Source organism: Bacillus rossius, chromosome 8 (assembly GCF_032445375.1).
Source record: "Bacillus rossius redtenbacheri isolate Brsri chromosome 8, Brsri_v3, whole genome shotgun sequence".
NCBI lineage: Eukaryota > Metazoa > Arthropoda > Insecta > Phasmatodea > Bacillidae > Bacillus > Bacillus rossius.
The window spans coordinates 24,863,848-24,888,667 of NC_086336.1; positions in this window are offsets into that span (position 1 = coordinate 24,863,848).

Below are 24,820 nucleotides of genomic sequence, written 5' to 3' on the forward strand. Positions count from 1 at the left end.
CACGACGACGTAGTTTGTTGCATTCATTCCATGAAGGCCCTAGATACTTCCCAGTGAAGTGGCAGTGGTTGTGAACTTTAATCTTGCATTTGGTGAAGGTAGAGGAGCAGTAGCAACAGACATCTGAAAATTCAAAGTAAGCATTTCCAGCAGTTTAAGCGGTTGCATTGATTAGGTGATGGAATAAATATCCTTTACTTGCTCTCCAATAACAATAATGTCCTCCATGAACTTTTCACCAGCATCCTCTCCTCTGTACAGAATTGGCTTTGATGGAAGACTCGATGTTTTACAAGTATGAATCACTTCATTGTATACTTGCACATACAAGCAATAGCTGTAAGCCTCATGTTTCTGGTATTTGGAAGTATAAGACTTGTCTGGATTTGGCTGACATGATTGAAAAGGTTTTAACATTGCCTCAAAATCGGCATATACCACAATAGGCATTTTGTCTGCATGAAGGTAGTTTTTGAATTTAAGAACTGGAGGCTTGCCATCACTTCCTGCCTGAGGCATTTCAACTCTCACGGGTGCATACTCATTGCAGAACTTTTTATGTTCTTCTAAACACTGCTGCCCTGTGAGCCCAGACACTCGAAACTGGTCATCATAATGCTGGAAACACTGCGTGCAAATATGTAGATTGTGATGGTGTGATGTTATCTGAGGTCTCACCAGTCTTGAAAAATCCTTGATATATGCATAATGTGCATTGTCTTCTTCGGATATATACAAGAGATCAAAGTGCTGACTCTTCTCTTCTTTTGCTACACGTAGCGGTATGATTTTTGTGTCCTCATTGAGTCCATACACATTGACTGTCACTCCAGGATTGTTTATCTCGAATATGTTAATTTGGCGAAGAGGCATGGGGAATTTAAGACCACTAAAATTCAATTTGTTTTCCAAGTCTCTATATCTCTGGTTCACACGCTGAGGGTCCTTTCCTTCGACGAATCTTGCCAGCATAGCCCACTTGATGCATTGTTGGTCTTCATTCTTTGGGTTGATGATGGCTTCCCTAGCCTGGATGGGAGCCGGTAAGTCGATGTAGCTGGAAGCACGGAGTGGATCTAGCTTATTGATCCTTAGATGCAGACGATGTACAGAAATGAGGGTCCAGCCATTTCCTTTTCCCTGGTACTATTCTTCTACCTGGCATATGTTCTCTATGCTGGCTGTGACTGCTTCTTCGATGTCATAATCAGCGTAGAGCGGAATGTTCTTAGTCTTAAATGACTGCTGGTCTTCTTGGTCTTCGTGAGGCTCTGGCTTTCCATAAAGACAATCCAGCCATAAATTGAACTTGATGGCTCCAGTTTCTTCAATTTCTTGTTTGAGCTGGCCAATTATGTTTGCTTTCATGTCTTCCAGATAAGTACATATATCTTTGCCACATTCGGATGTATTTTCAGCTACCAGGGTCTTCAAGTTGCCTCGAAATGTGGTGTCAGCCTCCACAAACCCAAACTGGGAGGCTACTCCTGCTCCAGCCACAATCTTTGGTCGATTAGCATTTGATGGAGGAGCAGTCTATGGGCCAGGATGGGGCGAAGCTTCACGTCTTCTCTTGGCCAGTATAGGAACAAGTTGTTTCGGGCCGAAGCCCGGCCAGGCCTCTTCACCTCCACCTCCTAGGTCTGAACCCGTTAGGGTATACCAGGAGCACTAACTTTTCTTCCTTTCATCCAGATGACAGCCGGTGTTTCGCTGGGCATCTGGATGTTGGCCTCAGATGTTCTATGTATCAATTTAGAATGGTGTTTACCATTCTTTTACCTCGACCAAAAACAACTTATCCATTCTGTTCACCGCCGTGCCAGCAGCCAGAATAAAGCTTTGTCAGTATATAAATTTCCTTTTCCTCTTGCGTCCACGTATAAGATTGTTGCACGACGATGGTTGTTTAAAACACTGCATGTCAAGCCACGTGGGATCTCACGCATGCTCCTGCATTGGGACGGTTGCCTGTACCCAATGCAGTCACATAGTGCGGGCACTGATCCCACCGCCATTCTTGGGTTTTCGATCTTTGCCTTCTTGACTTGTCCATAATAAAACTCTTTTCTTCTGCCTTCCTGCTGCATCCGCAGCCTCTTTCCTTCTCCTGCTTTCTGTTTCCTTTCCTGTCGTTCTTGTTCCGTCTTCTGTTGTAAAATTCTTGATGTCATGTCTATAAAATTCCTATACAAGGTTGTTATGCCTTGAATAGATCTTCTGTGGTTAAAATAGCCATTGGTTGTCATCTGAATAAAATTGTCTGCTCCGGTTCGTGTTGAGTTTTGGCTTGTCCTGCTGAAAGACTCTCTACAGCCTTTTAACAAGTTTGTAACCATTAAAAGGCAGTGTATGATCAAACACGTATCGACCATAAGTCCTTTCAGCTTGCCTTTTGAGATCTAGGAAGTCGATGTTTATTCCTAGTCTTGCGAAGTTTTCCCGCAACAGCTCCTTCAACTGTTCGATCTCCAGAGGGATGTTATTTCTAGCCAGCATATGCCTGTCTACAGCATCCATGTTGGGGAAGTTGATCTTATCCCCTCCATCCATACTGCGTAGTATGACAGTGATGGCAGCCTTTTGAATCTTGGGCTCATCGAGACTTGACATTCGTAGGTCGTATTCAAATTTGGCATAAATTGCTGCTGGATTTAGGCTAGGTCCTTCCACCTGATGTATCTCTGGGAGTTCGTCCAGTTTAAGCACTGGTGCAACTTCAACTTCGTAGTCCAGTAGTTCCCTTTGTCGCTTTTGATGTAGTATGACTTCTCTTTGCCTTGGATCTTTCTCATCCAGTTCAGATAAGCGTTTAGCATATTCATGATCAGTTCTCCGTAGTTGGTCTCGGATAATTTTTTGAACAGGTTCAGCGGTTCTGCCTTCCCTGACAAAGCAAACTGGTTTCCAAGAGAAAGGCCATATGTTTTTCATACATGTTTCACTCCCCATCTTGTTCTATGACTTGTCCTTCTGTTGCCATCCACACATCGAATTGTTCCAATCTTTTGCTGATTTCTCGCACATACTCTCGCCAGATGTTGAAGCTGTTTCTTCGCTGTAACATACTGTCTATGTTAGCCAGTCTTAATCCTGTCAACTCAGGGTGTCCCGCATATCTTTCCCTGATATCCCGTGTTTTGGAGCAGTCATACAGTACATGTGCCACTGTATCTGGAACTTCACATGTTACACATTGTTGATCCTGTACCAGATTAATCGAATACAATTTATGCTTGAAGTTCCCATGTCCTGTAAGATATTGAGTGACATAATGATCTGGCTCAATCCATTTTTGTTTGAGTCTTTTCCGGATATCAGGGAAGAGGATATACATGTGTCTTCCCTTACTTGACTGATCCCAGCGCTTTTGCCATGTGTTTAGAGTTAACTGTCTTGCAATCCATCTGTCTTCCTCGGTGACCACCTCCCGTGCAGCAAGCAGTGCTAGTTCCCCTCTCTCTTTTATCTTCAATTCGATCGGAATTTCCCCTGCAATTACTTGAAGAGCTTCTGTAGATGTTGTCCTGTATGCCTTGGTTATAGTCAACAATGCTGCTCTTTGTGAGCTCACTGCAATTCTTTTGCTGTGTACATTTTCTATTTCTGCATACCAGACTGCTGCCGCATAGCAGATGATCCCCAAGAAAACTCCTGTGTACATTGTTTTTAATGTTTCGTACACTAGACCCCAATTCGCGGGTGCTACAGCTCTCAGTGCGTGAAACAGCTCCATTGCTTTGTTGCTTGCATTAGCTATGTGGCTCCTGAATCGGGCACGTGCATCTATAGAGACTCCAAGGTACTTCAGCACTGTAACTGCCTTAACAGATCTCCCTTGATAACGCACCACTGGTGGTCTTGCTGTGCTTAGCTTTCCTTTCAACATTATTGCTTCCATCTTGTGTGGAGCTATTCGCAGTTTGCATTTGTCTGCCCATGTATTGACAGTTGCGAGGGCTTCTTCGGCTTTTTCCTCAAGCATTCTTCTAGATGTTCCAGGAATTACAAGCAATCCATCATCAGCATACCCATATATTGTGCAGCCCTCTGGAAGTTTTTGCTGCAGTAATTCATCGAATAGAACGTTCCATAGTAGTGGACCCAGTACAGATCCTTGGGGACACCCCTTGGTTAATTGCTTCTGATGTTTCACTTGTCCTATTGTGCACATACATACTCGATCTTTAAAGAATGCACGAATGCTCTTAAAGATATTCTGTGAACATTTGAGTTCTTTCAATCTCCAGAGTATCTGTGGCCACCAAGCGTTATCGAAGGCCCCCGCAATGTCAATAGTAACAGCCAGTACATATTGCATTCCACAGTTGTTGATATCCTTGACCACGTCCAAGATTGCTAGTTCAGTACTGCGTCCTTTCCGAAATCCATATTGCCTGCCACTGATGCCATGCTCGTACTCCAGGAAATCCACTAGCCTTTGCGACAGCAAACGTTCAAAGATTTTGCCAATTAGTGGAAGCATCGTTACAGGACGATACGAACTTAGAGAACCAGGATCTTTGCCATTTCCCTTGTACAATATTTTTAAGACTCCGATTTTCCAGTCTTTTGGAAATGCACCTTGTTCCAGACATGTGTTGAATAATTCCAACATTTGGGATCGAGTTCTGCTATAGACTCTCCACAGGATCTCTGATGTTATATTGTCGTGCCCTGGTGCTTTCTTTGGTTTTAAATTCTTGACAATCGCATTGAGTTCATTTTCTGTGAATGGTGGAGTATTTTCCGTGTTTGGTTCAACAAAGGAAGAAATCCTTTTTTCACTTTGCTCAAAGGTGTCCATATGCGGATTGTCATTTGGTAGTAACCCTTCCATTATATGGATGAGTTTCTCCTGCACTGTAGTTAGCTGTATACCATTGAAAACAAGACCAGGTAGCTCGATAAGGCATTTCATCTTTTTTGCGCACATTTTATAAACTAGTCCCCAAGGGTCTTTGTTACCCTTTTCGGTTACTAGTTTTCTCCATGAATCTCTTTTAGCAGACTTGATCATTTTTGTGTAACTCTTCCTTAGAGTTCTATATTCTTCCAGATGCATATTCCTCAGAGCCGGATCTCTTTGTCTTTTGAGCTGTTTCCTTTTGTCTTTCACATGGTTTCTTCTGGTCTCCAGCTCGATCGTCCACCAACTGCATCCTTTCTCTCTGTTTTTAAGGACAGTCATATGCTTATTACGTGTATTAATAATGGCCCTCTTCATCAGAGTGGCGTCATGATCAGGGTCGTCCATCTTTTCCATATTGTACTCATCCATTTCCCTCACTAATGTCTTGTCAAACTTGCACCAGTTTACATTTTTACATCCGTATCTTATACCATTTTCAATCCTATTGCATCCTGGTGTTGCTTCTTTCAGCTCAAATCTGATGAGTCTGTGATCACTAGTTATTTCATCCAGTACATTCCAATTTCTGATATTGTTCTGCGTTTTAATGTCAGAGAGGGTGACATCGATATAAGATTCTGTGTCTCGTGCCGGTGAGACATAGGTTGCCATTGATGCGGGGGTATTAGCAATCCAAAGATCTTTTGCCGTTATATACTGCGCAACCATCATGCCTTTTTCATTTGTTACTGGAGATCCCCACATCTCCGATTTGGCATTAACATCTCCTCCGATTATCACTCTCTCTGTGCGTACGACATCCATGATCTTATCCCAATGCCGTAGATGTACTTCTGTTTCATCAGCAAATTGGAAGTAGGATGACACTAGGAACACCCTCCTTTGTCCGAATTCCATGCTTATACAAACGTGATGTTCATTACTGACTGATGCCATCAGTAAAACTGTTCTGTTTAGATCTCTTACCCAGATTGCTGCTTTTGGATTGTTCCCAACGCTGTATATCTTCCTTGGAATTTCTAGTATTGAACCTCTGACAACGTAAGGTTCCTGGATGAGTACTATATCCAAATTCTCTTTGCTGGCATACTTTGCCAATTCCACGGATGCGACTGCAGAGCCTTGAAGATTTATTTGCCCCACTTTCATACTTGTAGTACTATTCATATTCTATTCTGTCAAGTTCTCTAGACAGAGCTCTTTTGTATTCAGGACAATCCGTTGAGTCAACTCTATGGTTGTACTCATTTTTGGCCTTTTTGCAGTTTGCGCATTTGTCCCCATCACTTTTATTCTTGCATTCCTCGAACTTGTGTCCCGCATCGCCACATGCAGAACAGGTTAATTGGCCTCTACACTTTTGTGCTGTGTGGCCATAACCTTGGCACTTGTATCATCTGGTCGCTACTATGTAGTCCTTGATTTTACAGGATGAAAATCCTATATAGATATAGCCTTTCGCCATAAGTATATTCCTGATTTTAGAAGTGCACTCAAAGACAATGTGAACCTTGTCTTTGTTTTCTTTGGGGCCTTTGCGCATTCGTATTATCGTGTCCCTCACGAATATGTCCTTTGGGAACTCAGAGTCCCGAAAGTTTTGCAAGTGGATCTTTTCAAGTAGGTCTTCTTTGTCCATTTCCCTAGGTACATCATAAATGATGACCTTCGGACCCCTGCTTTTCGGCTTTTCAAATCTTAAGTGCTCGCAGCCGCTCCGTATTTTTAATCTTTTCCAGAGATGCCTCATCGGCCTCAATCATAACACCAACCCTTGCCACTTTTCTTACCCCTTTCACGTGCAATTGGTCTTGCACGGGGTTTACATTTGCCATCAATTTTCTCTTGGTCTCATCACTTGTTTGCTTATCATCGTCAGGGTAGGCGATGATCAGATGTTTCTTGGGACGGATGGTCGTCCATTGCTCCTCATTGGGCTTTTCACTCTTTTTGTCTTGCTTCATAATTGAAGCGAATGTTGGTCTCAGAGGAACATCACTTGGCTTCCTTACCTGAATTTCCTCTATTTTTCCTCTGAGCTTTGCATTCTCAAGCAGAGATCTGTCCAGTAGCCCCTTTAACTGGACGATTCTCGGGAGAATGTAATTGGAGGCCACTTTATTGAACTTTGATATGTCTGTTTTTGTATACTCTGTTAGTTCTTGTAACAGAATTTCTGCTTTTGCAAGCATGATCTGTTCAGTGCTTGAGGGATCCACTTCCTCAACCTTGTTTGAAGCACTTTCCTCATCTCCATCCTCTTTCTTAACTAAATCTGCAAAGACAAGCTTTACAATGTTTGAATCTTGTCCGTGAATTATTGGATACACTGCCAATATCCATTTCTTTTCCTGTGTTGTTGGCACAGGTATCGAGTTCCAATTTGTTTTGGTGTCCAAGATTCTGTCGACCCAGACAGGAATCTTATTTGGTGTCATTGACAACTCCATTTGAACTTTTGACAATGCCTTTCGGCGTTGTCCCCAGTCCCCCTTGAGAGGGTTCTGGGGAGGAGCAAGCAACTCCTCGTACCAATGCATGTTTTCGTTTGCGTCTCTTCACTTATACTTTGTCCCTTCACCGAATTGCACCTTATCTCCTTTATTTGCAACCTCCGCCTCCCGGCGGGGTTATACCCTCTTAGCCGTCCAAGGTCTTATGGCGGGCTAGCTCTTTGGCTCTTCAACCATGAAGGTCTACCGACTGATGGCCTTGGATTGTTGCCACCCTTCGGCCCACGTTGAGGGGGGGTATTGTCCGACCTTTCGCAAGCGCGGCTCTCTACCTTCCGCTCACACAATGCGTTCACAAGGTGTGCGGCACAATCCTCAGGGTAAATAGGAGATACCCCGAGAAAACCCCCAGTATAGGAACAATGTGCGCGGAGCAGATGCTTCTTTCCTTGGGTCTGGCCGCAGATGTAACATCTCTTCTTCTTCGGGATCACAATCTTCAGGAGAGCCGTCTTCATCTTCCGATGTTTGAAACACAAAAAGACCGGAGCGAAATCTTGAAGGCTGGGGACGATACGATCGCTCTTCGGTCATGCCTGTTTGAAACATGGCTGGACGATAGGAATACAGCACATGTAAGTGGCGAACACATGGTTGACCAAGTTGTTTTACCATGATTTAACAGCATGGTGTGCTTGTATCCATCACAATATTCTTTCCACTGTAGATCACTGGAGCAGGATGGCCGACACAGCTTGTAGGATATCGTGCTAGATTCGTGTACTTCGTAAATTGTCTCTTGATCAGCTTGCATAATAAGATCCTTGGTAGTAGCTGAAAGCTGGCTGTCCGGTCTCAGATAGAAGAAAGGGCAGGTTCTGAAATTGCAGGGTACTGGTTCGACACTTAAAAAATCTTTATAATTAGTGCTGATCCAGTGCTCCAGGCCATCGCAGTTTTCCACCATTTCAGGCATCCCGGGAGGCTTAAAGTGCACTCTGTGATATCCGATGGTGACATTCCCATAATACTTGCCGACATCTTCAGGCTTTAACATGGAGCACATTTTTTTAAACTACCCTCCTCGACGAAAGCTAGCCTGCAACTGAGACTTATATTTGATGTGCACCTCGTGTTATCGGTAAAATCCAGTTGCAACTTGTCCGCATGACGTCATTCAGATGACTCATCCAGTGCCCACACCGAAACAACAATGCGTTTCGGCGGGGACAAACCCAATCCTGCTCGCATGCATTGCAACTATGGCTTAGTTTGCTTTTGTACACGATATTTAAATTTTTCAAAAATGGGCACTTGTACTCTGTTTGCAAGTCGCATATTATAACATTATCTTTACAACAAATGCTCAACTAACATTTCTGTTCTGGACCGGCTACGAAGACGACCCTATCAATTTGGTGTTTAACTCTTTCCTCAATAAAGCTATAAATATTTTCGTACTCCATTTCTCCATCTTGCCATGTTAGTCCATGGTAATGATTAGTCAGCCATCTGTTTGTAGATTGGTTTTTGCGGTCGAGGAGATGCCATGGGAATGGCGGTAAGAACTGACGAGATATGGTGCTTCCATCGACATATGCTATGCATATTTACTTGATGATAAATCCTACTTGCGACATGAACCCCTGGATATTAACAAACATGTTGGCAGCTGAAACTATACTGAACTCTGTTCCGCATTTACACTAGTATTTTAACTACTTTGTCCCGGACATTTTATGTAGCCAGCCTATCGTGCATAATAAGAGCATATGCTTGAGTGTTTGCAGGAATGTTTTCTGCAGCTGTAATCTCAATTTTACAGTCAATAACTCCAGTATTAATACCGTCGTCCTGTCTACGAACGTCAAATACAAAGAGAGGAGCAATATTTTTGAATTCATTCGGGTCTAATATCGGGGATGGTAATTGACCATAATACGATTGCTGATATTGTGCATACATCTGGTAAGCGAGCAAATATCTTCCATTTTCAAAGTCTGCATTCATACCCAGATAAGGGTAACTTTCAGAGTTTAACAAAACTTTAATATTTTTATTATTTTGACATGGTTAAATGTAGAGCGGTTTGCCCTTATATAATTTTGTTTGTTTGTTTGAAATGCTACTATAATGTAGCGTGGCTTTCCTGCAGAAAAACTAGATTTAACATTCCAATTTATGTTTTAAGACTGGGTAAGATTAGGGTAGATTTCCAAACTCCAAGAACGAAAAGCAACATCGATATTTGTACCTTTCTCGACAATTTTCAAAATCCTAATGCGTTCTGCCGTATTCACTTGAACATGAGGAAGAAGCCACTCGATAGTGTGTATGGATAAAGTTACATTTTCCAGTTGGTTGCTTGTATTGAGAAGTGCATTTGCCTGGGTGTTGGCTAAAAGTATCACCAACTCCTGCTTAGCATTAATTATGATGTGCTTGTAATCTTCTGCATATCCCAACATCATCGCGAGAGGAACGCAAATTTCAAATCTTCCACCTGCATATAACGACAACTTGTAATCTAGTTCTATTCCCCATCCGGCCATTTTAGCCGCGGGTAGTTGATTATGGGTTAGGGACAAGTAATTTTTTAAAGTACAAGTAATTCCCACATCTCGCGTTTGGTCGAGCTCGATACTATTTAATTTGTAAGATAGTTTACTGATCATGTGAAGAATACCATTACGTATGATCTTGGCAGTTGTAGGAATATCACCATCATCTTTTAAAAGTATGCCTCTAAATTGCAAAAAAGAGTTGCAAGGTACCCTATATATATCTTGGTTTTGTACAGCAATTCGTATTTCCGACGACAGAGGATATGGTCCAGAAAGATAAGGTAAGTACGAGTGAATTTCGGTCTTTGTTTTAATATCTTCGTAACTAACTGCATCTTCCACGTTCAGGATTTCCGTATCCATTCTAATCACTTTATACACGAGTTGTGTCAAGAAATGAATGTTAGCACGTGTTAACACGCTCGAGGTTTGTGTTATACTGACTGTAGGTTTGGTAGTGCGAGTTAATTTATAGTTTTTTCGTATAAAATTAAAACCCATCTCTCTTTAAGTGTAAGCGAAATGTGATTTCTTCCTCTCTATAATTTATCAACTTATCGTCCTGGTCGACTATGCGGACGACAATTTCGTGTAAGCTCTTCCCAATGACCGGTGAGTAAATGAGTGTTTTAGGCACTTCTACAATTTTGAACCCAGGAGGGAATAGCATGCTAAACACGTGTAGTGTATGGTTTGGTCTACCATTAAGATATCATCCACTGGCCAAATTGCAGTTTACTCTTATAACATTTACAGGAAGAATATTAATCGGTAATGTTGATACATGTAATTGACCTCCTTCGTAAATTTTATTTTGAAACCCTAGCATTGCTGCTAGAGTATCAGACATACTGAAATCGACATTAGTGCTACACATCATCTCACTTTTCAGAGTGTTTGGGTTACCACGAATATAAAACTCTACATCATTTTCTTGCAATGCTCGCTTAATGTATTGCACCCACGCGTGTTTTAACAGTATTTCTATTTCTATTTCCCTTCTGGGAGGGGTGCTCTCAGAATGGTTAATCTGATTGCCGTAACAAAAGGGATAAACAACAGTGCTATAACAAGTAAACGAGGGATTTCCAAAAACGACTGTTACCAGAACAATTTATTAAATAGTTTATCCAGGGCGATCAACAACTGCCAAAGTTCATTACATATGTTCAAACATGGGAATTTCACAATAATATGCTTTCAAAGAGCAAGTTATTGAAAAGAGCATACTCAATCATGATCTCAAGTATGTGTAAAGTTATTTTTATTTTATTAACACGTTACTGTCCCTCGTCATTAAATATGTTCCTTTATCAATACAGATTAGAAATTCACACTAAATATTGAGGGTTACAAATTTGAGAATCACACTCAGTCTCATTGGACACACGCAGCAGAAAGCCCCATATTACACAAAGCGAGCCATCTTAAATGATCCTCAAGGCACAAACATACAAAGGTGGTTAACACGCCGTACATCATAAATTTGCACTCTAAATAATTATTAAAAAAAAAGGACAGACTTAGTAAAGAACAAACACAGAATGTGCGCACTTAATTACACAAAGAATAAAAAGTGATAAGCTTCGCTGCCAGCGCTGGGACTAACATTCCTATCCTAGCGGGTAAATAACAGAGCCCTCACAAAATTTGTCTCGCAGTGCGCGAACCACAAATACATCTCGCGAGTCACATTTGACTAAGGGAGGAAAAGCTCTAAGAATTACTCAAAACAGAATTTAGAAGGTGGCAGCCGAGACAATGATTAAAAAAAAAAAAAGCTAGTAAGGAAAATTTAAAACATTTATGTTAAAAAACCGGGGGTGGCCACCGCGCCCCATCAGAAATCACTGAAAGTCAATATCAACCGTACCTTATCAGCGAGAGCAAAAGAGTGTTGATCGGTCGGAGTCCCAGCGTCGAAACCGGAAGAGGAATGGGGGAACAAGCCCTTATAAAAACTACCCAGGTGGCGCTAGCGTCGTCATCCCCCGACCGAAGAAACTAAAAGAGTGGAGCGGGAGGGGAGGGGTTTCAAGCAAATGTTAATGGAGGGAATGAGAGGGAGGGAAGGCCATGTGCACGGGCGCCCATGCCGCCCGTTACAACTCCCCACCCCTAAACTGCTGCTACCAAGAGCCGAGAAAACTGAACAGAAGTGTGGTAGGCATTTTCTTCGGAATTCAGATGTCTTGCTCGGAGAAGAGGTCTGGACGAGAGCAGAGAAGTTCCGCGACGACGGCGTGTGGCCACACCGAGGAGATGAGACGCGCCACAGGAAGCAATTCAGCGGCGGAGACCAGCCGCCCGGGCGACTGGGCGCAGGCCGATAGCTCAAGCCAGGGAGAGGAATCCAGGAACGCCTCCCGCAGGGCGCCACACTGCGAATCGCCCCTCCAATCCAGCAGAACCGGAGGGAGGGGCCTCTCAAAAGGCAGATGCACGTGGAGAGGCCCAGATCTAGCCTCATGTCACCCTGTCCAGCAGCAGATTGTTCGGCTGAAGTAGCAGCAACACGACGAGCCACGGAAGCCCTTCAGCCCCAGAAGAGCGAGATGGAGGAGTCAGTCCGATGATGTCCTCTGCTCAGAGCGAAAAGTGCGGCCTCAACCAAGGCTGGCCAGGCCTTGGGAAGGTACCCCAATATCCCAAACAGACGCGATGACGATCGCTGCCAGCAACGAGCATGGCAAGCATGCAGCAGTGGGGCGGGGAGCATGACGATATGGAGGAAGCGACGATCTTGATGACGAACGAGGCGGTGAGTAGGCGATCACCGCCGACGAGGCGCCCCCATGCACAGCCAAGTCAGAGGAACGGAAAGGGATGACAGGGCGCGCCCACGGCTGAAAAAACACACTAACTTCGCCGGCAGCAAACGACGCCCCAAGGCAATCACTAAAACACCTATCATAAAAAAAAACAAACAAAGGGTTTCCAAGCAAAAAAATCCTAGAATATTACAAACTACTCTATAAAACACTGAGTCTTAACACAAAATACAAACCTAAAGAGTTAGAATGCATAAAGAAAATACCCAGGCATAGGGGCTCAACACACTAATTTACAATTTTTTTAATTGTGACACATGAGCCTACTTAAATTTATTCTTACACTTATTGTCTTGAAGCAGAATGGTATTTGAAGATAGAAAACGCCTAATGACAAAGGGACCGCTGAAAGGCGGCAAAAGCTTGACATTAATCTTAGCACTTAAGGAAGGCAGAACAAAAGATCTACACAAAACAGTGTCTCCTGTCTCAAAGTTATGGGGATTTCTGTTTGCGTTGTATCTGGCAATAACAATTTGACGCGCCTTCGCAAGGTTACAAGTTACGTCATCAAGAACATGTTCCAACTCAGAAGCATTTAAAGAACTATTCAGCGGTGGCAGTCCCCACTCGTTGAGTAAGGGATGGGAAAGCTTCCTCCCCAGAAAAGGAACAGAGGGGGGATGTCCAGAGGCAGAATGGAAGGCGGAGTTCAAACCTACGTTAATAAAGTCCAAATCATCATCCCACACTGTCTGATCGACACGATAAAAAGACGTCAAAATTCCCTTTAACACCTTATTGACCCTTTTTGACTGATTACCCTGCGGGAAATAAGGAGTACTAAAGACAGGCTTAATCGCCCACTCGAAGCACATGTCTTTGTACACGGTGGACCTAAATTAAGCAGCATTATCGGAAACTAGAATACAAGGGGTCCAAAAATTTTCCAGACCTGTTCCTTCAAAGTTTTAACTATCGTAACTGATCTCATATTTTTAAGTGGAAGCAGAATCACAAATTTCGAGAAAACATCCAAAACTACGAGCAAACACATATTTCCCTTACGAGATCGCGTAAAATATCAATATGCACTACGTGCCAAGGCGCGACCAGCGCATCAGCCCTGTAAAGCCCAACCTTGGAATTATAAGGGGGCTTAGAGATCTGACAATCCACACAGGATCTGACAAAATCACGCGCATCCTTGCGGAGCTCATGCCAAAAGAAATGTCCCGCAATCCTGCGGTATGTATTTTCTATGCCAAGATGTCCGCCCACCAGAGAGGCATGGAAGTAGGTTAGAAGCATAGGTATTAAGCTTAACGGGACCACTACCCTTCGGGATCAACCCGAATCACCAACAAAATATAATAGACCCTGTTCCTCCTTAAATGGCACGGGCTTAGAATCACGCAAATCCTTACGGGTTTGAATGCAAAAGGCGTCATCGCGCTGCACCTGTTTAATGTTTACAAAGGATCCAGGAAAGACTTTACAGACGGACAAAAATTCAACAGGATCGGGGGGAGGTTGCAGAGCATCCTCAAATTCCTCAGGACAAAACATACAAGAAAGGGTATCAGCAACCACATTCTCCGACCCCTTAATGTGATGAACCACAAAACGAAAGCGAGAATGGCGAAGGATCCAGCGACCTAATTTTCCCAGTTGATTAGGGTGATTACATAACCATGACAGCACCCTATTATCGGTATAAAGATTGAAAACTTGGGTGTCCAGATAGCTTTCGAATTTTTCCAGTCCAAAAAGAATTGCTAAGGCTTCCTTTTCATACGTCCCAAGGTGTCGCTCAGACTCAAGCAAGGTTCGACTTGCAAAGGCAATAGGTCGTAGCCTGCCGTTCTCCATGTGCCCTATCACCGCCCCCAGGGCAATAGAAGATGCGTCGACCTGAACTGCGAACCAACGATTAAAGTCAGGCAAAACCAAGACGGGTGGAGAAGCCATACATGTCTTGAGCACAGAGAAGGACTCTTCCTGTTCCTCTCCCCACACAAAGGAAGTGTTTTTCTTGCGCAAAGTATTTAAGGGAGCGCAAATGCTGGCAAAATCCGGAATGAACCTCGAAAAATATCCGAGCATTCCCAAGAAACGCTGGACACCCCTCAAGTTTTTTGGACGTGGGAAATTTACAATGGGCTCGATCTTTTCCGGATCCATTATCAGGCTACCCTCTGAAATAATATATCCCAAGAATTTGACAAAATGTTTACCTAAATAAATTTTATTAGGGTTAACTGTTAATTTAGCAGCTCGTAGCCGAGTAAAAACTTCCCTTAGATGTACTAATTTTTCTTCAAAGGATTCACTGTAAAAATTAATATCATCGATATAATTAAATACAAATTAAAATTTTAAATCACTGAGAACATGGTCCAGTACACGACTTAAGGCCTGGCTCCCAAAACTGACACCCATAGGGATCCTGTTAAATTGAAAGTGACCAAAAGGAGTGGAGAAAGCGGTGTATTTGCGACATTGAGGATCCAAGGAAATTTGATGAAAACTATGATTCAAATCGATCGTAGAAATGATCCTGGCCTTTCCTAGGTGTTGCAAAGCACTCTCCACGGTTGGAAGAGGCCAGACATCATCTACAATCTTATCATTCAACGGTTTGAAATTATGCACTAGGCGCCAGTCAGTTCCATTCTTCTTCTGCATGAGGAAGGTGGGAGTGCTATACGGTGATTGAGACGGCATAATAACTCCTTCCTCCAAGAGCCTATGAATGATATCCTGCATCGCTTGCAACTTGGGCGGCGATACTTTGTTATAGCGACTGGAAACCGGGATCTCATTTTTAACAAAAAATCGGTAGGGCAGGATGTCACAATTCCATAATTTATGGGTAAACACGTCCGGAAAGGAGCTAACTAAATCACTAATGGTCCTGTCTCGCTCGCAAGACGATTCATGCTCGCGACAAGTCAAAACAATAGGGGCACATGCCTCATGTTTTAAAAGAATGGAAACATCAGGGGCAAAGGCGAAACGTAATTCATGCATATTAACATTCAACACACAACGAGAATGGCTCAAAAAATCCAGGCCTAAGATAAGATTAGGCACAAGACCAGGCACAACACTGAAAACCCAGTCCCACGAAAATCCCTTAATTTTAAAATGTAAGACGACAGACTTAGAGGCTCTCATAGTTTCTCCATTACATGTCGCGATAAACAGGGAAATTTATCACTAAAAGAATTAAACAGCTCTTCGCTGATCACGGAGCGAGTGGCTCCCGTGTCGATGAGGGCAGACAAAAGATAATCCTTAGTCTTTAGGGAAACAAAATGTAAATACTGCGGGCGAAAGGATTTACGACGCAAGCGACGGAGCCGCCCATTCTTGCGACCTGTCACTGCCCGTTTCCCGGGCAGTCGGCACGGTAATGACCCATGCGCTGGCACCGAAAATATCTCCGCTCCCTTATGTCAAGGGACGGACTCGTGCAGTGCGCGGACCGATGCCCAAAGGCACAACAATACGCGCAACGACCCGATGTTCGTTCTGTGAAAGGGAGAGGCTGCTGCCTCGGCAAGTTCAAGGTCGCGTGCGGGCTGTCCAACTGCCCGCCAATAGCCGTGCTTTGATCAGGCGCATCCAAGGTCACGGACTCGACCTTCACGGGCTGGGTTATCCTAGGCGAGCCGGCTACCGACGGCAAGCGACCGCGGGTCTCCCGGCGTGGCGCGCAAGCCCTAGCCATGGACTCGCTTACACTCGCGCCGTGTATGACGGGAGGACGAGTAAGAACGCCGTCCACGCACAACGCTGAATGTCTTATGGGTCCGCCGCGAATATTTTCACCTTCCCTACTCTCGGCAAACCTCGAAGCCCTGGGTTCAAACTGAGGGAATTCGGCCTGGTACTTCTCTATCGCACTAAGGCGATTCTCCACTTCATCCCCCCAAGCTCGCAAGCCCACAAGGGTAGTAGGCGGAGTTAGCATAGCACAATGCTCCAAAACATGAGGTGAAAAATTACCTAGAAGTAATTGCACGAACTCTGGCTTGGGCATGTCCAGCTCCAGGGCATCAGCATTATTCGTCACAGAAGTGACGAACAGAGCAATTTATTCCCCCGGCCTTTGGAACCTATATACTAGGTCCCTTTTACAGGCATCCAAAATTCTAGGCGGGCACACGGAGCGGATTAGAGATTTTTTGAAAGCCAAAAATTCCAAGCCTTGCAAATTAGCTTGTGTAATACTAGTCACAAAAATGCCTGAACATTTACTTAAGAGCGCCTTCATGAAAGCCTCCTGGGGAACCAACTTTAACTTATTTAATCTATCGGCAGCAATAATAAAACCTAACACGCCCTCAGGATTACTCTCCCCCAGTAAAGGAAGCGATTTAAGAGTGGAGAAAAATAACTTCTGATTGAATGAGGAAGTGGGTTGACTCAAGTCCGGAAGAGACTGCCGCGGCTGGTCTCCCGGGGGAAGGCACTCGACTCTCGCCCGAACTGCACGAGAAAAGACCGCATGGAAACCACGGTCTCCCCAGGGGCCACAGTAAGCCCATTCTCCTCCAAGTGGAGCACCAGGTCCTCACGATGCAGTTGGTAAATCCACGATACTCCGCCGGCAATAGCCATGGTCATGAAACAGGCAAACAGAAAACACAGAAACTCTGAGACAGCAGAGTAGTGCAGACTTTGCACCCACGCGTGTTTTAACAGTATTTCTATAATATTATAGGCCCCTTCTGGGAGGGGTGCTCTCAGAATGGTTAATCTGATTGCCGTAACAAAAGGGATAAACAACAGTGCTATAACAAGTAAACGAGGGATTTCCAAAAACGACTGTTACCAGAACAATTTATTAAATAGTTTATCCAGGGCGATCAACAACTGCCAAAGTTCATTACATATGTTCAAACATGGGAATTTCACATTAATATGCTTTCCAAGAGCAAGTTATTGACAAGAGCATACTCAATTATGATCTCAAGTTTGTGTAAAGTTTTTTTTATTTTATTAACACGTTACTGTCCCTCGTCATTAAATATGTTCCTTTATCAATACAGATTAGAAATTCACACTAAATATTGAGGGTTACAAATTTGAGAATCACACTCAGTCTCATTGGACACACGCGGCAGAAAGCCCCATATTACACAAGGCGAGCCATCTTAAATGATCCTCAAGGCACAAACATACAAAAGTGGTTAACACGTCGTACATCATAAATTTGCACTCTAAATAGTTATATATATAAAAAAAGGGAAAGTCTTTGTAAAGAACAAACACAGAATGTGCGCACATTAATTACACAAAGAATAAAAAGTGATAAGCTTCGCTGCCATCGCTGGGACTAACATTCTTATCCTAGCGGGTAAATTACAGAGCCCTCACGAAAATTGTCTCGCAGTGCGCGAACCACAAATACATCTTACGAGTCACGGTTGACTAAGGGAGGAAAAGCTCTAAGAATTACTCAAAACAGAATTTAGAAGGTGGCAGCCGAGACAATGTTTAACAAAAAAAAGCTAGTAAGGAAAATTTAAAACATTTATGTTAAAAAACCGGGGGTGGCCACCGCGCCCCATCAGAAATCACTGAAAGTCAATATCAACCGTACCTTATCAGCGAGAGCAAAAGAGTGTTGATCGGTCGGAGTCCCAGCGTCGAAACCGGAAGAGGAATGGGGGAACAAGCCCTTATAAGAACTACCCAGGTGGCGCTAGCGTCGTCAGCCGCCGACCGAAGAAACGAAAAGAGAGGAGCGGGAGGGGAGGGGTTTCAAGCAAATGTTAATGGAGGGAATGAGAGGGAGGGAAGGCCGTGTGCACGAGCGCCCATTCCGCCCGTTACAGTATGATGCGATATCCTCGATCTCATATGATCCCATGGGTACAGATATTACTTTCAAAACATCATTTTTCATATATCGTATTTAACAGGTTGCGCTATCAAAATTCGGGACAGAGAAATATGTTTGAAAATCGATTAATGCGATACTCTATGTACCTTCCAAATTCAGAAACGGAAAATAAGTAGATCGGAGCTCCGAGGTTTTACCCGACAGGATAAGAGTTATCGACATGACTGACTTGTTTTTCCTGTATGAAAGCTCTTTTATAAGCAATTTTTTTTAATGGGCAAAAAACATCTAATTTTTTGTTAGTTAAACCTTGTTAGCTAAGAAGCGGAGGCACAAGTGGCCGCAATTCCACTGATTAGGCAACTGCTCTGCATCATAATTATATTTTAATGTAGTGTCGCGAAGATACTTGCATAATTCTATAGGTGGCCTAAGATTCCCGAAACTGTCATAGTATTCTGCCGCATTACCGACCTTTCGGTATGCTACCCAATGTGTTCCGCGCCCGTGCATCCAAATTTACGATTGCTCACTCCCTCAACTCGGGTTTGCGTGGTAGTTCATCACGCATGTATACGTTGCGGAAAAAAGGTATTTTTAATTTTCGTGCAAACATGATCAAGTCAGCTAGTGTTAGCGGTCTGTTTGGTAGAGATTTTAAGAATTCCTTTTTTTTCTTTTTTTCCTTCGACCTCCACCCACCGGATATGGTCTTAGGTATAGTCCTTTCCAGTTTTTTGCTCCCATTGCAATAGCTTCCATGGTCTTTTTATGTCGTAATGCCTCTGCTAGTTGTTTGTTTTGATTCTTTGATGAGTTGACTGCATGTACCACTTGTGGCCCCAATAAGCCTGCCGAGTGCACCGAGAGCAGGAAGAACTAGTGGGAGAAAACCCCCAGCCCTCTTTCTTTTCTGTGACAAATTTTTCTTACACTGATTCTTACACTTCTTTTTCTTGATGCATTTTATACCCATTACACACTTAAATTTAGTCTTCATTATCTTAGAAACTCCCCAAGCAGCTACCTTTTCTCCAAATTTAGTATCTGGTGATTTCAAAATTTTCCTCGCTTTTTTATCTAAGATGTTGTCTGCAAAATGCCTGTATTCCAAGTTATTACTGATGGCATATGCTATATCGTGTTCTCTGCATGCTCTTACCAAAGTATTTATACCTTTGTCGCATCGTGCCAAATGTTTAGCTAGTTTTGTGCCTGGTCCACAAAATTGATATCCCAGAATATGAAGTTCGAATGGTAATTTGTTTATAAGTGTATTTACGAGTCCACGAACTGATTTGGTCTTTACTCTATGAGGCATAACGACAGACTGGTCTAGAATAACTACAAGTGTTAACAATAGATATGTATGTAATGTAAACATTATTGTTACGAAAACAAAATTCTAAATTTACATCTGGGTTTATATAATGTAGTTTGTTTTAGTTGCATTTTGGATATCGAAGAGTGAACATCTTAGCTTGCTGGATGTCATGGTTCACACATAGTTCAAATGTGAAATCTGTCAACATACATTTACCCGCAGTGACAACTTAAAACTTCATACACAACGATGTAAGCTTAAACCCCCTCCTCCTCCTCCCCATAGCCCTCCTCATAGCCCTCCTCCTAATAGTCCTCCTCCTCCTCTTATTATATCTACAAATACATCATATTTCGAAGGTTTACAAGTAGTTCAGCAAGATATAAAATTACCGGTGCGAATTAACACTGAGGATGAAACACTAGCACGCATGTCGCGCCATGGTTTTTTGCTTCCATCTACTGTAAGTTGCATTATTGCTGGGCCTTCCAACTGCGGGAAAACATGTGTGTTACTGAGTTTATTGGAGGATCCCAATGGACTTAGGTTTGAAAACGTGTACCTGTATTCAAAGTCACTAATGCAACCAAAATATCAACACCTAGCACAAGTGCTGCGGGCCGTAGAAGGTCAAAGATATTTTCCATATAGCGATAATGAAGAAGTAGTGCCGCCTGAAAATGCATTGCCTAATTCTGTGTTTGTGTTCGATGATGTAGCATGTTAAAAGCAACAATGTATCCAATATTACTTTAGTATGGGAAGGCATGTTTACGTAGACTATTTTTACCTATGTCAAACATACTCGCGCATTCCAAAACAGCTTATTCGCGATAATGCAAACATTATTGTGTTATTCAAAATTGATGATATGAATATTCGTCATGTCTATTCCGATCATGTTAATACTGACATGTCGTTTGTAAAATTTAAAGATATGTGTTCCTTGAGCTGGAGTATCGATCATGGTTTAATGGTCATAGTCAAGGATTTCCCCCTACTTAATGGACGGTACCGTCGAGGATTTGATCAGTTCATAATAATACATCAGTGAGAAAAGAGCTATATCATACCGAAATTTGACATAACGGTCTAAAACGCAGGGCAGATACTTGTCTGATGCCTACGGATGATGGCCACTGCAGCGCTGATGGGAAACGTATTAGAAATGTAGGCAGACCCAAACATGAAGAGGATGTAGTTAACAAGGCCTATGTTGATTCAGATATATTAGCATTATTAGCATTGAATAATAGCACAAAGGAGAATATTATTACATCTTTAAGCAATGAAATCGATGCAATTCCCCCCAAAACCATTACCTTACTAGATGACATACTTAAAATTATAGAAGATGAGCTACTTAATAAAATTAACAGTAAATTATCGGATATTTATAGCAATATTGACGAAAGATTGGAAAAAGTACAGGGAAAGATAGTACATCGCTTAGTGAAACTCGAAAATACTGTGACAAATTACATCAACATGTCTTCTGCTGATGATCTTGTCTTGCTGGAGGATGGGAACAAGGAACCTCATCAAGGAAAGAATATATAAACGGTTTCCATTTTGTTTTTGCATTTAGTATAATGGCTGAAGCTGTAAGTGACTTACATCGTGTCATTCAGAGTGGGCGTGCAAAATATATGTTAGCTAAGTGTGCACGATTGGAGCATGATATGGTTAATGAAGAAGCTCTTAAACCAATTATTTCTCCACAAGAAAATTTAAAACCGGTGGTGGTGCCCATAAAAGTAAAGGAGGAGCCTGCTGATAAATTTCCGAAACGGAAAAAGCAATTGTTTAAACCTAGTGGCGAGGATGATATTCCTCTGTCTGAATTAAAACCTAAGAAAGCTAGGGATAACACTCGGAGCTCGGATGTTCGCGGCTATTTGTCTTCTTATTCGTCTCAGAATAAAGATACGACATAGGGCGTACAGAAAAGAAACTAAAATTGGTTTTTGGGATAAAAGGAAATTGTTATCCTCCCTAATGACGTAGTACAGGTAGGTAGCGAAGTAATACATGCAGCTCCTGGCCTATATGAACTGCTTTTCAAGATGGAGCCGGGCACATATTCTAGGGAAGCACTAAAGCAGTATAAGCGTTTACTAAAAATCACAAGTGTACATTTGAGGAATAACAACTCATCGAGTAATGCATATAAGGATGAGCACCGTGCTAAATTCGATATCATTTCGCATTTGTTTCCGAATGTAGGAGGTGGTGTTCCATTTGGTAAAGGACTACCGAATAAAATCGAAAATGGTCGATGCGTAGATGATGTTTATTGGGACGATGTGAATGAACTTGTTGACAGACTGCGTTTGCTAGTTGCCTCTCAAAGAGCAGGAAATAATTCGCACGCAAATGAAATAAGTTCTATACTCGAAGAACTGAGTGAAGCAGGCTACATACAATGAATCGCTCGGATATAGCTGCTGAATTGCACAAACCTGCTATGCGATACTATCCAAGATGCAAAGTAACTCTTTTTGGTTTACGCGATTTATTCCAAGCAGATCTCGTCGAAATGATTCCGTATTCGCGTGAAAATAAAGGATACAAGTACATGTTGACCATAATAGATTGTTTTAGCAAGTATGCTTGGGCAGTGCCGGTAAAAACGAAGAATGCTGCCGATGTTGCAAAAGCCATGGGCATCGTTTTGCAAGATGGAGGACCGCCTAAAAACCTTCAAACCGACTTGGGTAAAGAATTCTACAACTCTTCCTTCAGTGCACTCATGAAGAAACATAAAATTAACCATTACTTGACTCACAGCAACCTCAAAGCTAGCATAATTGAGCATTTTAATCGAACTTTAAAAGGACTTATGTGGCGCGAATTTTCGTCTCATGGAAATTATAAATGGATAGGAATATTGCCTCGACATATAAGTACGTATAATAATACGGAGCATCGCCCTACAAATTTAAGACCTGTTGATGTCAAGGATAATTCATTGCTTCAGACCATATTCAAAAATGCTAAAGTACTGGATACTCGTAAAGTAAAAGCAGGAGTAGGATCCTATGTCAGAATATCCAAGCAGAAAGGTATATTTGTTAAGGGCTACACTCCGAATTGGAGCACGGAAATCTACAAAGTTATAAATATTTGTTATTATAAGCCGAGAATGTACTACCTCGAAGACATTAAAGGAAATCCTATCCGGGATGGATTTTATGCTGAAGAAATTCAGCCTACAAAGTTTCCGCATACATATTTGGTGGAAAAAGTATTGAGACGCAAAGGAAATAAATTTCTAGTCCGTTGGCTCGGTTTTGACAAAAGCCACGACTCGTGGATACCGATGTCTGACATTACAGATAAGTAGTAAACAGGATGCTGCTGGTCTTGACTTGTTCGGACTCATCGCTAGACTTGTTTACTTCTGATGAGAGGCATTATCTTCCCACTATAAATAGGGATGGATGATTCTTCACTACCTTCATTTTGACCATAGACGTCAACATGGATACATTGAGCAGCAGTGCCGAGCCGTTACTGAATGCTGTATTTGATGCAGTCATCGAAGTGGAAACATCGTCAATGGTTGATCGGCAACCATCGCAAATAGATTAAACGTTGGACGAGGACAGACTGCATCCATTACTGGCTGCATCTTATGCTTGTATAAGTCGATGGTCCGACGAAGAACTATCGCAGGTGCCGTGGAGCGAGAACACGCTCGATTCGCCTGACATGCAGGAGGAACCAACAGATGAGGAAGGCGCTGTCACCGAAGTGGGACCGTCTCTTCAAAATGTTATTGAAGAGGTACGCGTCTTTCGCGAAGAAGTTGTTGCGGAGAGAATAGCCATGCAAGATGCATGGAACATGGACATAACTGCTGTTCTGCAAAAACTTAGGAGGCTTCGGGAAGAAGTTGAAGATATCCAAGACGTGATTCGTCGTGAAAAGAATATGATTCGAAAATAATTTTGTACAGTTATATATAAGTATATTGATAAATATGGTGATTGTTCAAAAAAAATGTTGTACGTTATTTCGTAGTTTTAGTTCCTTGGTACCGATATATATATAAATAAAATGAATACATAAGTAGCATGGCTGTAAATAAATATAACTAAAAGAATGGTCTAGTGGTTATCACTTAAAATATTTTAAAGTTTGTTATTAAGGTATACATAAGTATTACATTGAACATTTGACCTTATGTTCAACACTAGAAGGAAACTAATATAAATGATTGTATATAGTGCATTAAATTATATATACAAATTCAGTAATAAAAGTATATTTCAAGATGGCTGCCAGTAGCATAAAATAATAATATTAGAGATGGTGACTGAATCCTCATTAGTTGTGATGTAATGGTATAAAGTTCTAGAATTAAAATAATGGTGGGCATGATGTTATCACATGTTCTAGAATACAAAATGACGAAAATCTAAATCTTGGTAGTTATGTTGTAATGGTAGAAAGTTATAGAAAACAAAATGGTGGCCGGAAATCACACAGTAGAAAGTTCCAGAGTTAAAAATGGCGGCCAGAAATTACATAATCCAAGATGGTGATTGCATAATGGTCAAATCCTAAATCCAAAGCGTCAAGCCTCATTGGTAGTGACGTAATAGAAAGTTCTAGGATGGCAGAACATTCTAGACAAAATGATGGTTGGAAATGATGTAATCCAAGATGGCGGAAATTCTTGGAAATGACGTAATCCAAGATGGCGGCTGGACATGACGTATTCCAAGATGGCGGCCGGAAGTGACTTAATCTAGGATGGCAGTTGGAAGTGACGTCAGGGGTCAAAGGTCATAACAGTGATGTCAGGGGTCAAAGGTCACGAATCCTGAATCCTATGCCTCCAGCCTCTGCGCTCGGAGGTACTATATCTAACTACTGGTGTCATATGTTGTTGAAACGCAGAACTACTTGGCCTTTCAAAATGTCAAATATTTAAGAAATATTTAAAATTCTATTCAAGTAAATGTTCCAA